Source organism: Choristoneura fumiferana, chromosome 18, assembly GCF_025370935.1.
Source record: "Choristoneura fumiferana chromosome 18, NRCan_CFum_1, whole genome shotgun sequence".
Taxonomy (NCBI): Eukaryota; Metazoa; Arthropoda; class Insecta; order Lepidoptera; family Tortricidae; genus Choristoneura; species Choristoneura fumiferana.
Genome location: NC_133489.1, coordinates 7,532,396 through 7,544,611, shown reverse-complemented (window position 1 = coordinate 7,544,611; position 12,216 = coordinate 7,532,396).

The window sequence follows — 12,216 nt, the reverse complement described above, 5'->3', positions numbered from 1 at the left end:
CATTCACTCACGCTCGTGGTAAATTTCAAATGTAGGTAGTTTCACACATGAATTTCAAAAAACTCAGAGATGCGAGCCCGGGTTTGAAATCACGATCCCCTGCTTGAGCAAAGCAAAGCAAAGAAACCACTAGGCCACACGGCTCAAAAAAATTAGATAGTAGCTATTTTTGCAACGGAACTTTGATTTTGATAGAACCTTGTGTCGGGGAATAAATAAGAAAGCCTCATTGAATCCGTCGATGCCACCGATGAGGTGGGTAAATTTTTTTTTAGTAAAAATCAAAAGATCCAAGATTAGTTTTATACTATTTAGGTACGCTAAATTACTTTTTAACAATTTCATCTCATGTATAGTCTTCCAATTACCTAGATCAAAAAGTTTCACAATTATTGATTTGATATGTACTTACCTACACCCTAAACGAGTCACCAGTACAGTCATCGTCTGAGACGGAAGATGCGATCTTCGACCTTAGTTCGTCCAATTTAATTAGTAAACAGATGAATAATTAACTATTCGTACCTACTTACTTACACTACGGACATAATTCCGATCGCATGACACATATCTTACATTAATGTTGATAGAAGAATTAATATATTATTATCTTGGTAAAAGTGATTATTTTACGTTCCCAAAAAAAATAAGATTCTGTTCAAGTACACGATCATACGAATGTGACACTGTAGAACTCTGTTGCAGTCAGCATTTGCTGCACTTATAAAAAAATCTTGATAAAGGTAGCAGAGGCTCCCTGCGACAGGGTTCTATCGAGTTTAACGTACGAACTGCCTATACTCGTCATCACGGCTACTGTAATGTGGGTGGTCGAAACGTCGAGGATATTACTCGTATGTTTAAGCATGAGAAGTCCCGTTTACGGTATTTGACTAGTGTATAGTACCATCAGCCAAATAATAATGTCATATAAAATAATGCCAATCAATAGACGTGTCTGTCAACTCCAAAGTTCGACCTTAGCGACATATTCATTTGATAGGAACATGTTTAAAAATTGACAGAACACTTATTTGGCTGATGGTATCACCTACTCGTATATGTAGGCACACAAATTATGTTTAATTGTAACTTTATTGCGGAGTGATGACTAAATATCACGTGGGTATACTGTAGCATGAGTATGAGTTCAGTGATGGTCACAACAGATTCAGTTTTTATTTCGAGAGGTGACGTTGATGTTGCTGACGTCACCTTTGGCCCTTCTTTAACATGCATGATGCTATGTTAGGTTAGCTAAGTGTTAAGATTTGTAGATGACTGATTATAATGGTGCATCATAGTCAAGAATTAGAAATGAATGAATACTTGCCTGAATTGCCAGATGTATATGTAAAAGCAAATAATATTGCAAACCATAGCAAGTACCTAATTTATATGACCATCTACGAATAGTAATTAGTTCGTAGATGGCCATAATGTTGCGAGTGGACGGAATGGGTTCAGCCTGATAAACAGTAGGTACTGAAATATCTCTAATCTTTAAATTTCTGGTATTTATGTTTAATACCTAAGTCACAACTCACAGTGTACTCTTAAGAAATGTAGTGCAAGTTCTTTAGACTTTGCCTAAGTATTGGTAATAAGCATATTATTATCTTTCTTTCTTTTTTGAAGTAGGAAATCTTCACTGATTATTTTCCATGAGATGGAAAAGAGTCTAATGTAAACCTGTAATAATTTTAGTTTAGTCGTTATAAAAAAAAAAAAACATTTTCAGGGTGAAGAGAAGACTAAAAAGTTGCACACCTGTTAAAGCTGCGTTCGCAGGTAGTTAAAATTACTATTAATTTTTTTCATTGTGTGTTGTGTATGAAAAAAAATTAGTAAGTACTTAACCTATACGCCTGCTAACGCAGCTTTAACAGGTTGAGGGGGAGGCTCCAATAATAGAGAGTTCTCTCTCCAGGCAGGTGTCATGCGTGGGAACCGAAGTCTGAAGGACGAGCGTCGGTAATTGTATAACTTGTATATAAAATATGCGTCCGACTTGTGAAATTTCGATAGCGCAATGTAGAACACGGTTGGAGTTTCTATATGTGCTCACTAGATGACGCTAAGAGTCGCTACAAGGTGTACTACTTCACCCATCGTTCCATTACTTTAATTCCTTGTCAGAAGTTTGTCTACTGCTGCCATCTAGCCTTACCACTCAGTAATAAAATAAGGACTGGTTACAGCGCCATCTATTTAAACTTTTCAATACTAAATACGCACTGGTATGCCACGGAACTGGGACATGTTCATCATGTAGCAGTAGCATTCCAAAGAAGTAGATAATGTTTGAAAACTCCGGTAGATAGCGCTTAATTCTTGATGCTTTCCAGTTTCGTGTCGAATTATCTGTGGTGTAAATATCGTAGTGAAGTGCTCGTGGAAGTTTGTTTTCTTTTGTTGTCTGCACGAAATTAACACTTAAGTATATAAAATACAAGGTAATACCTCTTGCACATACCGTTCTGATATATCTTTCGTTTTCGGACGCTTGATCAATCACGTAGGTAGTGATAATAATTATGTTAGTTTCAAAGAATGCTACGAAAATTAGAAGTGCTACGTTCGCGCTACGCCGTAGAGCTCCGTAGAGGGACAGCGCTATCCTCGTAGGCGCTATCACTGACTGAAGTCTATGAATTTACTTGCGCAGACCAGGTTTTTGCTACAAAACCCCGAGTGTCCCCGATTTAACTGCTAATGCTGGATTAAATAGTGTCAAAATGTATGGAAATGTCACCCCTTAACGAGAATAATAAACGATACAATTTTTTAACCCTGGAACGTGCAAGCGGCTCTAGCTGCTTTTAGGTAGAGGGTATATTATTAAAAGCTTTATTTAACTTCAAGCGTATGTATGAATTTTGAAAGCAAAATTGCACCCGTTTTCCTGTTATCCGAATGAGCTGAAATTTGACATTTATTTTCTTCTTTTTGAAGCATTTAAATAAAAGCTTGTTTTAAAAATGTTTTTTTTAGTTTTAGTTTATTTTATTACTTTTTATTGGTGTGTACAGTCAGCATCAAAAGTAGCTGGTTACTTTTGTACTTTGTCGTTTTACAACCACGTACTTAGCACCATACAAGATTGACAAACTTGTTAATGTGACAGAGTAAAAAAAGTAACCAGCTACTTTTGATGCTGACCGTACATCCAAAATACTTATTATAAATGTGAAAGTTCGTGAGTGCGTGCATACTTGTATGTTTGTTACTCTTTCTCACTAAAACAGCTAGACGGATTCGGAAAGGGTATGTAGATATCTAGACATCTTGAGTAACACATAGGATGCATTTTATTCCCATACAGTCGACTCTCGTTAATTCAAACCTGCGATAATTCGAACCTCTCTATAATTCGAAGTGGTCACGAGTTCCCTAAAACATCTTCATATGGTTTAAACCATTTGATAATTCGCAAACCTTGATAATTCGTAATATTTTAAGAGCCCCATGAGTTTAGAATTAACGAGAGTCGACATTATTATTATCACGTGATTAATGTAAAATCTCGTTTTATCAACTGCTAAGTCTTAGAGACATGAAATATGATACAGGTGTTCATCATACAGCGTACTTAGATTTAGATGAAGACCACAGTAAGTATACCTAAAGCCGGGTGAGGTACGCGCATGAAGCATGATTTCGTTCACACATGGCTCAAAATCGCACCGAAAATGGCTGCCGCGCGAGGCAGCTCGCTCAGTGGAGACCTGGCATGAAGGAAGTATTTAAGTGTGAAGTAGAAACCCACCATTTTAATTCGACGGATTCGGTTTACGCGAGTGGAACCGCGGCTAAAGGCAAAAACAATTAAGAGTGATTTAACACATAGCGAGCGACCGTTTAACTTTAGATTTTTTAACTTTATCTTTATCTCATCCCTGATGAAATGAACATGCAAAAACTCACCTAACCAACAAAAAGTTGGAAAACCCCCGAACTTCAAAGTTCAATATCTCAAAAACAGCTAAACCGATTTTGATGAAACATATCTAAGAACCATCGCTAGAAAACCTGATTTCTGAAACCTGCATTCAAATCGGTCCACCCGTTTAAGAGCTACAGTGCCACAAACAGACACACATACACACATAGCGGTCAAACTTATAACACCCCTCTTTCTGCGTCGGGGGCTAAAAAGTAACTCCAGCACTATATTTTTATGAGTAAGACACGCCCGAATTAGGTTATAGGGTAATAAAAAGAAGACCTACTTTCCACGGGATGTTGACCGCGTAAACTTCGTCTTGATTATCGGGAATGCAAAACGAAATTATAATGAAGACACACGGTATCTTGAGGGAAACATTGTGATACTAATAAATAAATACTAATGAAAAATAACCAACATATTTACAACTAGCTGCGCCCGCGACTTTTTCCGCGTGGATTTATTTATTGCAGCCAGTTATGGCTTTTAACTGCCTAGCAGTTTACCAAAACATATCTGCCATCATTAATTTATTTAGTTTCCAAAAAAAATACCTGTGACATACGGACAAACAGACTGAAAACGGACGGAGATTAGGATATTTTTTTATTATCTTAGCTACAGTGCCATAAACAATCAAAGTAATTCGTTACGTATATACGTATATACTAATATACGTAACGAATACTTTTAAGGTTAATTGGTTTGAACTATGCAGGTTTTATAAAATACAATACAATAGGTACAATGACCCTTTATTGATTACCACAATGTAGTATGTAGTACAGAAAATAGAGGTACAGTCACCAGTACCAAAGTCTGACACAACAGTGTGCATAAATATTTGATACGACTCTACTTCTGCCAGTAGGACGTGTCAGATATTTATGTGACTGCATAAAGTGATGAATTTTCCACGGTAAGCCATAGGCGGTTATATCACTTCAGAGTGCAACCTTTATAATGAGGGCTATCGCGAATGAATTCGCCGCTAGAGGCGCTAGTGTAGCGTGAGGTCTCCGAAATGTCAAATCTCATAGTTTTTGGGTGAGCTACGCGGGTTTATTTATAATTAGAATAATTTTGTGAATATTTTGCAATATCTGAAATTAATTATGGCAAATATGCGTTCCGGGGCAATGAATGTCTGTGTTTTGAGACAGTTTTGTCTTTCGGAAACCTTTGTCCTCCCTTTTTTCCGAACAAAACGGGGACTTTGCAACACTGTGGCATGTTCGATATTTTTATGCTACGGTTTTAAGGTGTATTAAATATGATTTTAATCTAAACTTTGTTTTCACGCCCGTAATAACAGACTTTGAAAACCATACTTAAAAACCTCACGCAACAGTGCGCCATCTAGTGAGACAAAAAACGATAGCCCTCATTGAAAGAATTATAGTGAGGAGTAGATTTATGGCTTTGGAGATAGTATTAAAACTTTCCTTATATCCAACATGCGCATGTCCAACTTAAGATGAATCCTATTTATTATGATCGGCCATATTGTTGGAAATATTTTTAGTATTTTTTTTTATATTCACTCGCATAAGTTTTAAAATATGTATTATAATTTTACAGACTATAACTAAAACTGTAAAAGTTTTCGCGAAATCAACGACGATTCTTCCAAAACTGCACGCAATTTTTTTAAGTGACGTATCTTTCTTATTTATAAACCGATTCCAATGAAAATAAAATCATTATCCTGCATTGTGTAGGTACTTTGTGATTGATCCCACGCAAAGCAAGGACACATAACAATACCAAAACCATCCGCATCTCTCTTTTTATCTACTGCCACCCCATATCCAAAAAATCGATCGTCACACACCAACTCGCCGGTCAAACAGCGTAACTATAGGAAATCTGCCATATGCATAGGGTGGCTTTGGTAGGGTGGCTACAGCTGCCGACGCACGCGCCGATAAGGCACTTAGCCCACCGCCGACGATGGAAGAGAAGCGAGTTGAGTGAGAAACTAGATACGAGTTGGAGAGGGAGAGTAGCGAAACGAGTGTGTAGTTAGGATAGTTTTATCTCTACAAGTCCGATCGGCGAATCCAACGATTACTTGACAGTAATGGTAAGCCATTTGCGTACATTGTGGAGAAAAATGACAGTTGTTTGGTTTTTGGCGTGACTTGTGACTGAAAGCCAAGCGAGCATCACTGAGAGAGTTTTATCTTTGATTTGTCGCTGCGACAAATCAGTGGCAATGTGAACAGCCTGCGAACGTTTAATAAATAATGTATTTTTCTTTTTCACCGATAAGGATTTATACAAATTCTTCGTTTCTGGAGCGAGAAAATAGTCGAAAGCTAATCGCTTCCTTGACTGTGGTGGGACAAGTGCCTAATGTCCGCGAGCATTGAACCCGGCCCTCGGTATCAAACAAAACCAGGTACAGCACGGGTTCTTTGATGCTACAACTTATACAGCGCGGATCTACAAGCTGTCTCACTCTTACGCATTGCTAATTTCGGGTAAGAGTGGGATGTGAATCTCGTTTGCGTATCGTTGCGCTGTTACTCAGATGGTGTTGAATAGAGGCTGTGTTAAGGTTCCGTTAGTCCCGAATAGAACCTTTCTTATACTACTTACACTACAGATTTCAAACAGGATTCGAGATTTGTTTGCTATGGGTCAGTTTTCACCCCATTTTAATGAGAGAACACCTACGTCAAAATGTATCATCTCCGTGTGAACTCACCCTAAGTTTATTTATGTATGTATTTTTTTTTGGAGTTGCGATTTACTTTGAATCAATAAAACCAATGAAAAGCCTGCGCAGGGGTGATCAGTCCAACTAACCGAACAGTCTGCTGAACTATTCTGGATCATTTTTAAGACACCTTGTAGAGTGGCAAGGTAGAGTCTTAAGTTGCAAAAGGTTTTGGACCAGAATTACAAAACGCACATGCGCGTTTGCAGCATTTGCTGGAGCTCAGGCCTGTCGGCCGGCAGCGACTCACCAGCTAATAATAAGCACGAATAACGATGCTGTATAAAAAGGTCATTTTATTTTGATTGGTTTAATTTATTTTACCGAACTTGCTGACTTCATAACCTAACCTGAGGTTGAGAAGCCCCCAACTTTGTCACTTCAAAGTTCAATATTTCAAAAACAACTAAGGTGATTTTGATGAAACATGTCCAAAAAGCATCGCTAGAAAACCTGATTTCAAATAAAAAAACCGCATTCAAATCGGTCCACCCGTTTGAGCTACGGTGCCACAGACAGACACAGAGACACAGACACATATAGCGGTCAAAGTAATAACACAGGGTTAAAAAAGGCTAAATTCCTAAAATTATATAATTAGCCTGTCAGTTAGATTAAAAAAAAATATCGTACACGTAATTTTTCTCTTGTCGATTAAACAAAAAATGCATGATGAAGATACAGCCAGTTAAAGTAGGTACATGAATAACAGAGATGTTTTTGACCACCTTGGAAGCTCCGAAATATCTGATGGCGAAATCCTACTAATTACTATAAATGTGAAAATGAGTGAGTGAGTATGTTTGTTACTTCTTCACGCTGAAACGGCTAGACGGATTTGGATGAAATTTGGCAAAAAGTTAGTTTACAACCTGGATTAAAACAAAGGATACTTTTTATCCCGATATTCCCACGGGATAGGGATAAAATCTCTAAATGACAACCACTGGACTTAGAGTCATGAAATTTGGAATGTAGGTAGCTGGACGTCTGGAATAACACATAGGCTACTTTTTATCCCGATGTTCTCACGGGATAGGGATACAATCTCGAATTAATAACCGCTGGGCTTAGAGTCTCATGACTGGTATGTCTGGATATCTGGGATAAAACATAGGCTACTTTTATTCCGATATTCCCACGGGATAAGGATAAAATCTCGAAACAACAACCGCCCGCTGGGCTTAGAGTCATGAAATTTGACCATGATTGTTTTTAATGTAACTTCAATGAAAACAACGATCAAATTTTCGGGAATTACCTCGGGAATTTAAAAAATCCCGGAATTTCAATTTAGCTGCTGGACCTAAGGATTTACGTATGCGAAGCCGCGGGTAAACACTAGTATTAGATAAAAAAAGGATTATAAAGGATTAACGATATCTCTTGTCCGGGTGAGCGGTTACTTCCGATGGAGCGCCGAAAAGTTTCTCGATGAGTGCTACGGCATAGATGTCGCTAGTGTCGCTGCTTAAGTGGCTAAATAAGAAACAACACAACAGCTGAGATATGAGGTGCATAGGAGAAATTCGTGCCTGTATCGTTGTCCAGCGGTGGTGTAGCGGTATAGCACACGGCACGGAATGCTGAGGACCTGGGCTGGTCTTATTTTTCTGGTTTTTCTGTGCATCTATATTTCAGTTTGTATTTTCGATACAGGTTTTACGGGATGACCGCAAAAGTAACAAAAAAATTGGAATTAAAATAAAAAATACAAAAAGATTTAAAAAAAAAACTGAAAAAAAGGATTGACGTCACGGGTCTCCACTCCATCTTTGGCACTCTTCATATTTGTAATTTTTTTGTTTGATTGACAAAAAAAAATACGTGGCCAATATGCTTTGGCCACATCGCTCGAAGGACAGATAACCGTTGGAAGAGGAAAGTCCTCGAGTGGCGACCACGAACAGACGAAGACGAAGAAAGACGAAGCGTTGACAGGTCTCCCACTAGGTGGACTGACGACATCGTGATAGTTGCATGTAACCGGTGGATGCAAGTGGCGAGTTAATTGTCGCTCATTGTGGCGTTCTAAGGAGGAGGAATTTGTTCAGCAGTGGACGTCATCTGGCTGATGATGAATAATTATTTTCTGATAATTGAAGAATCTAGGCAATAGGGATCCCTATAGCACTAGAGGAAATGAAATACGTGTTAACAGCTGATCGTTTAGTCCAAGACAACGCAAATCGATTCGCAACTACCTTAATACTAAAATCATAAACCGCGTAACTCTACCTTCAGTATTTGTATATCACAATAATCTAACTGACTGACTAAGGGGCTGTTACACCACCCATTGATTAATTTGAATTGACGGATAAATGTGATGCCGTCTCCATCTATTTGATTAAAACAAACAGAGACGGCATCACATTTATTCGTTAAATAAATTTCATCAATGAATCTATATATCCTATTAAAATCTTCAACAAAACGTAACTAAATAAGACGCGTTATCAGCTGACGGAACTCACCCGCAGCGTTCGGCGTTATGGTTTTTTGGCAGCGCACACGCAGCTGCCTGCATTGTGTAAAATACGGGAACAGCTGATCCTAAGTATTTGTAGAGCGGGATTTGACTGTCTAAAAGATTTGTTTGGAATTGGAACTTCTTTTGGAGAATCTGTGCAACAGCTGATAGATAGATTATGTTTTATATTGACTTTTAGGATTCTGATAAACTTGGCCAAATGGCCATCCATAAAGTTCGTCACATCAATTTTGACCCTAGTTTTGACCATTCCTCTCCCTCTCTCAATGTGTGACGTACTTTATGGATGACCCCCAATTTAGAAAGTATATCGTGGGACTGTGATAGCATTATATATTGTTCTCGCTTAGTTTCCGTCATTCCTCCGTAATTAATAGGTACCTATCCCTTTCCTAAACCTAGATTTTAAATTAAGATGGGCAAGTAGGTAGAAGTGGGGAGTGACATTTTCATAAGGCGACCGGAAGATTGAGAGAAACATACTTATAGTTATGTCTTTGGACCTTTTGCTTCGGTTGGAAGTGGCCTGCATCTACCACCATCCACCGTGAACTCGAGGCTTTAACTTATCCGTCCGTCTTATTAGTGGACGTCCAACGCTGCACTGCTTGGTTGTTATTGCAAATAAGTTTATTTATTTCTTTATTGCCCTCACGTCATCACTGACGTCGCGTAAAATTTAGGCAACCCGGTGGGAATCGAGTTGTTGGCTGCTGTTGCGTTAGTTCCAGCGGAGCGGAAGCGGATTGGTTGTCTACGGTGAGCGTCAACAGTGGCTGAGTGGAGGAAGTGCAACAATGCATTTCCCACTGCGCCGACGCATCCGCCGAAATGCGAGACAGCGCGAGACTAGCCTGGGAACAGAAGAGGCCTTTGCCACGTTGTTGCGGGCCATAAAGTTCCAGCACCTATATCTGACACAAAAAAGCGTGCATAAGTATCTGATAGGACTCTATTTCTAGATCCGGTAGGACATGTCACATATTTTTGCACGATTTGCTGTGCTAGATATTAATGCAGACTGTACGTCACGTCACACAAGTTTTGACCATTTATAACCCCCCCCCCCCTGTCACATTTAATGCTATGAAAATCGACATTATTTTGTTCCTGTGTCACAAACCGCTTGACCCTCCCTCCCCCCGAATTGTGACGTATGTATAGGGTTGCCATATGTCAGGATTTGTTCGGACATGTCCGGATTTTTGACCCTTTGTCAGGATTGAGGCCGGACTTGCCAAATGTCCGGATTTTTAGAAATAACCGCAGAGAAAAAAAATTGGTGTCGGGGAGGGGGCTACGGAGTCGGGCGAAGGGAAAGGGAAGCGTAGATCCAGCAGGGCTACTACGAAACTCGAAACTCGAAGTTCGTGTCGTGCGATCCCTCTGACACTTATACTATTTAATACGAGAGCGAGAGGGACGGTACGATACAAACTTCGAGTTTCGAGTTTCGTAGTAGCCCTGCAGGATACCGCGAACCGAAAGGGCCATCCATAAAGTAGTCACACCAATTTTGACCATTTTTAGCCCCCACCCCTACCCCTTGTCACATGAATTGCTATGAAGATTGCTATTATTTTGTTCCTGTGTCATAAATCGAATTTTAGGGTGATGTCAGGATTTTTGTCAGAAGTTTTCAATTTTTCATATGGCAACCCTACGTATGTATGGATTATGGATGACCCCATGTGGTACAGGATGTTTAAGATCCCAGGGAATAATCCAAGGTTTATGTTAGACTAGCTTTTACCCGCGACTTCATACCTGCGCGTAGATAATGACATAAGTAATACAAATACTGGTTTTAATAGAAGAAGAAACTATAGTAATTAATTTCAAAGAAATAAGTAATATGAAAATAATCACGCGTCTAATTTGAAATGCTCCTGCTCCTATTAATATTATACTCGTAAATAGAAAAGTTTGTATGTTTAGTGGTTTGGGTGAAATTTGGCACATTGGTAGGTACTTTGTTATATATCCACATAAGATTATTTCAGAAAAATGCAAAGTTTTCGAGGGCTAGAAATAAGTAACTCATTGTCATTAGATAGGTAAATAGATATATTTTGATTCGTAGTACGTGGAAATTACAAAGCCCATAAGAAAATACCGTTTTTGTATTTATCATTGTTGAATGTGTCGGCCTTTCGGGGTGTATGGTGAACTAGGTTTTAGGATGAGGTTTTTTAGTAGCATTTTAGTTTCACAAACCATCCCCCTCAATACTATATCGATCGGTTACTGCTTTGTTGTTAACGGGTAAGCTTCGTATCGCATATTGTTTAGTTATAGATCCCAAGTAGATTTTCTGACTTAATCACATAATAAAATGGTTTACTTAGTACTTACTTATTAGAAATTTCCGATCATATTTATTTGGTCTAAGCCACTAGTCAAAGCTATTTATAGGTAATAGTTAAGATAAATGTCGTGCGTGGTGAAAACAATCGAAAATTAAATTTTAAAGATAGACAAGCACCTAATTCCTCTTTCTTTTTTCTTTATTTAGAAAAAGATTGCCGGGAAGAGATCGTTCTGGAGCGATAAGGCCGCCCATCTTTGTCTTATAATTATCTCTCCGTGTCGGTACATACCTTTTTTCTGTATCGCTTACTATCGTGATGTTCAAGAAAGAGTCATTGTATTGTATTGCAATTACAGTCAAAACCGTTTATAACGACATCGAAGGGATATCAATATTTGGTCGTCGGGCACGGTTGGTCTTTAGGTATAACCAGTGTTATTTTGGTATGTAACGTCGTGTTGGGACTTTTTTGGTCGTTAGATGCATCCGATATGTCGATATAACTGGTGTCGCCATAAACGGTTTTGGATGTATTATAAATTATTTACAGGTAAGTAGGTACGTTCTAAAACAATGTCTCAAAATCCAAAATACCTAAATGATAACGAGGCAAGAGGCATATCATTAGCGTTACGTGAGGGTAGCGGCAGGCAGTAGGGCACGCCACGCATGTGGCGCGGAGCGGAGCCGGCGCATCTGCTGGCGGGAGGGGAGCGGGGCTAAAATTAGTAGCGAGC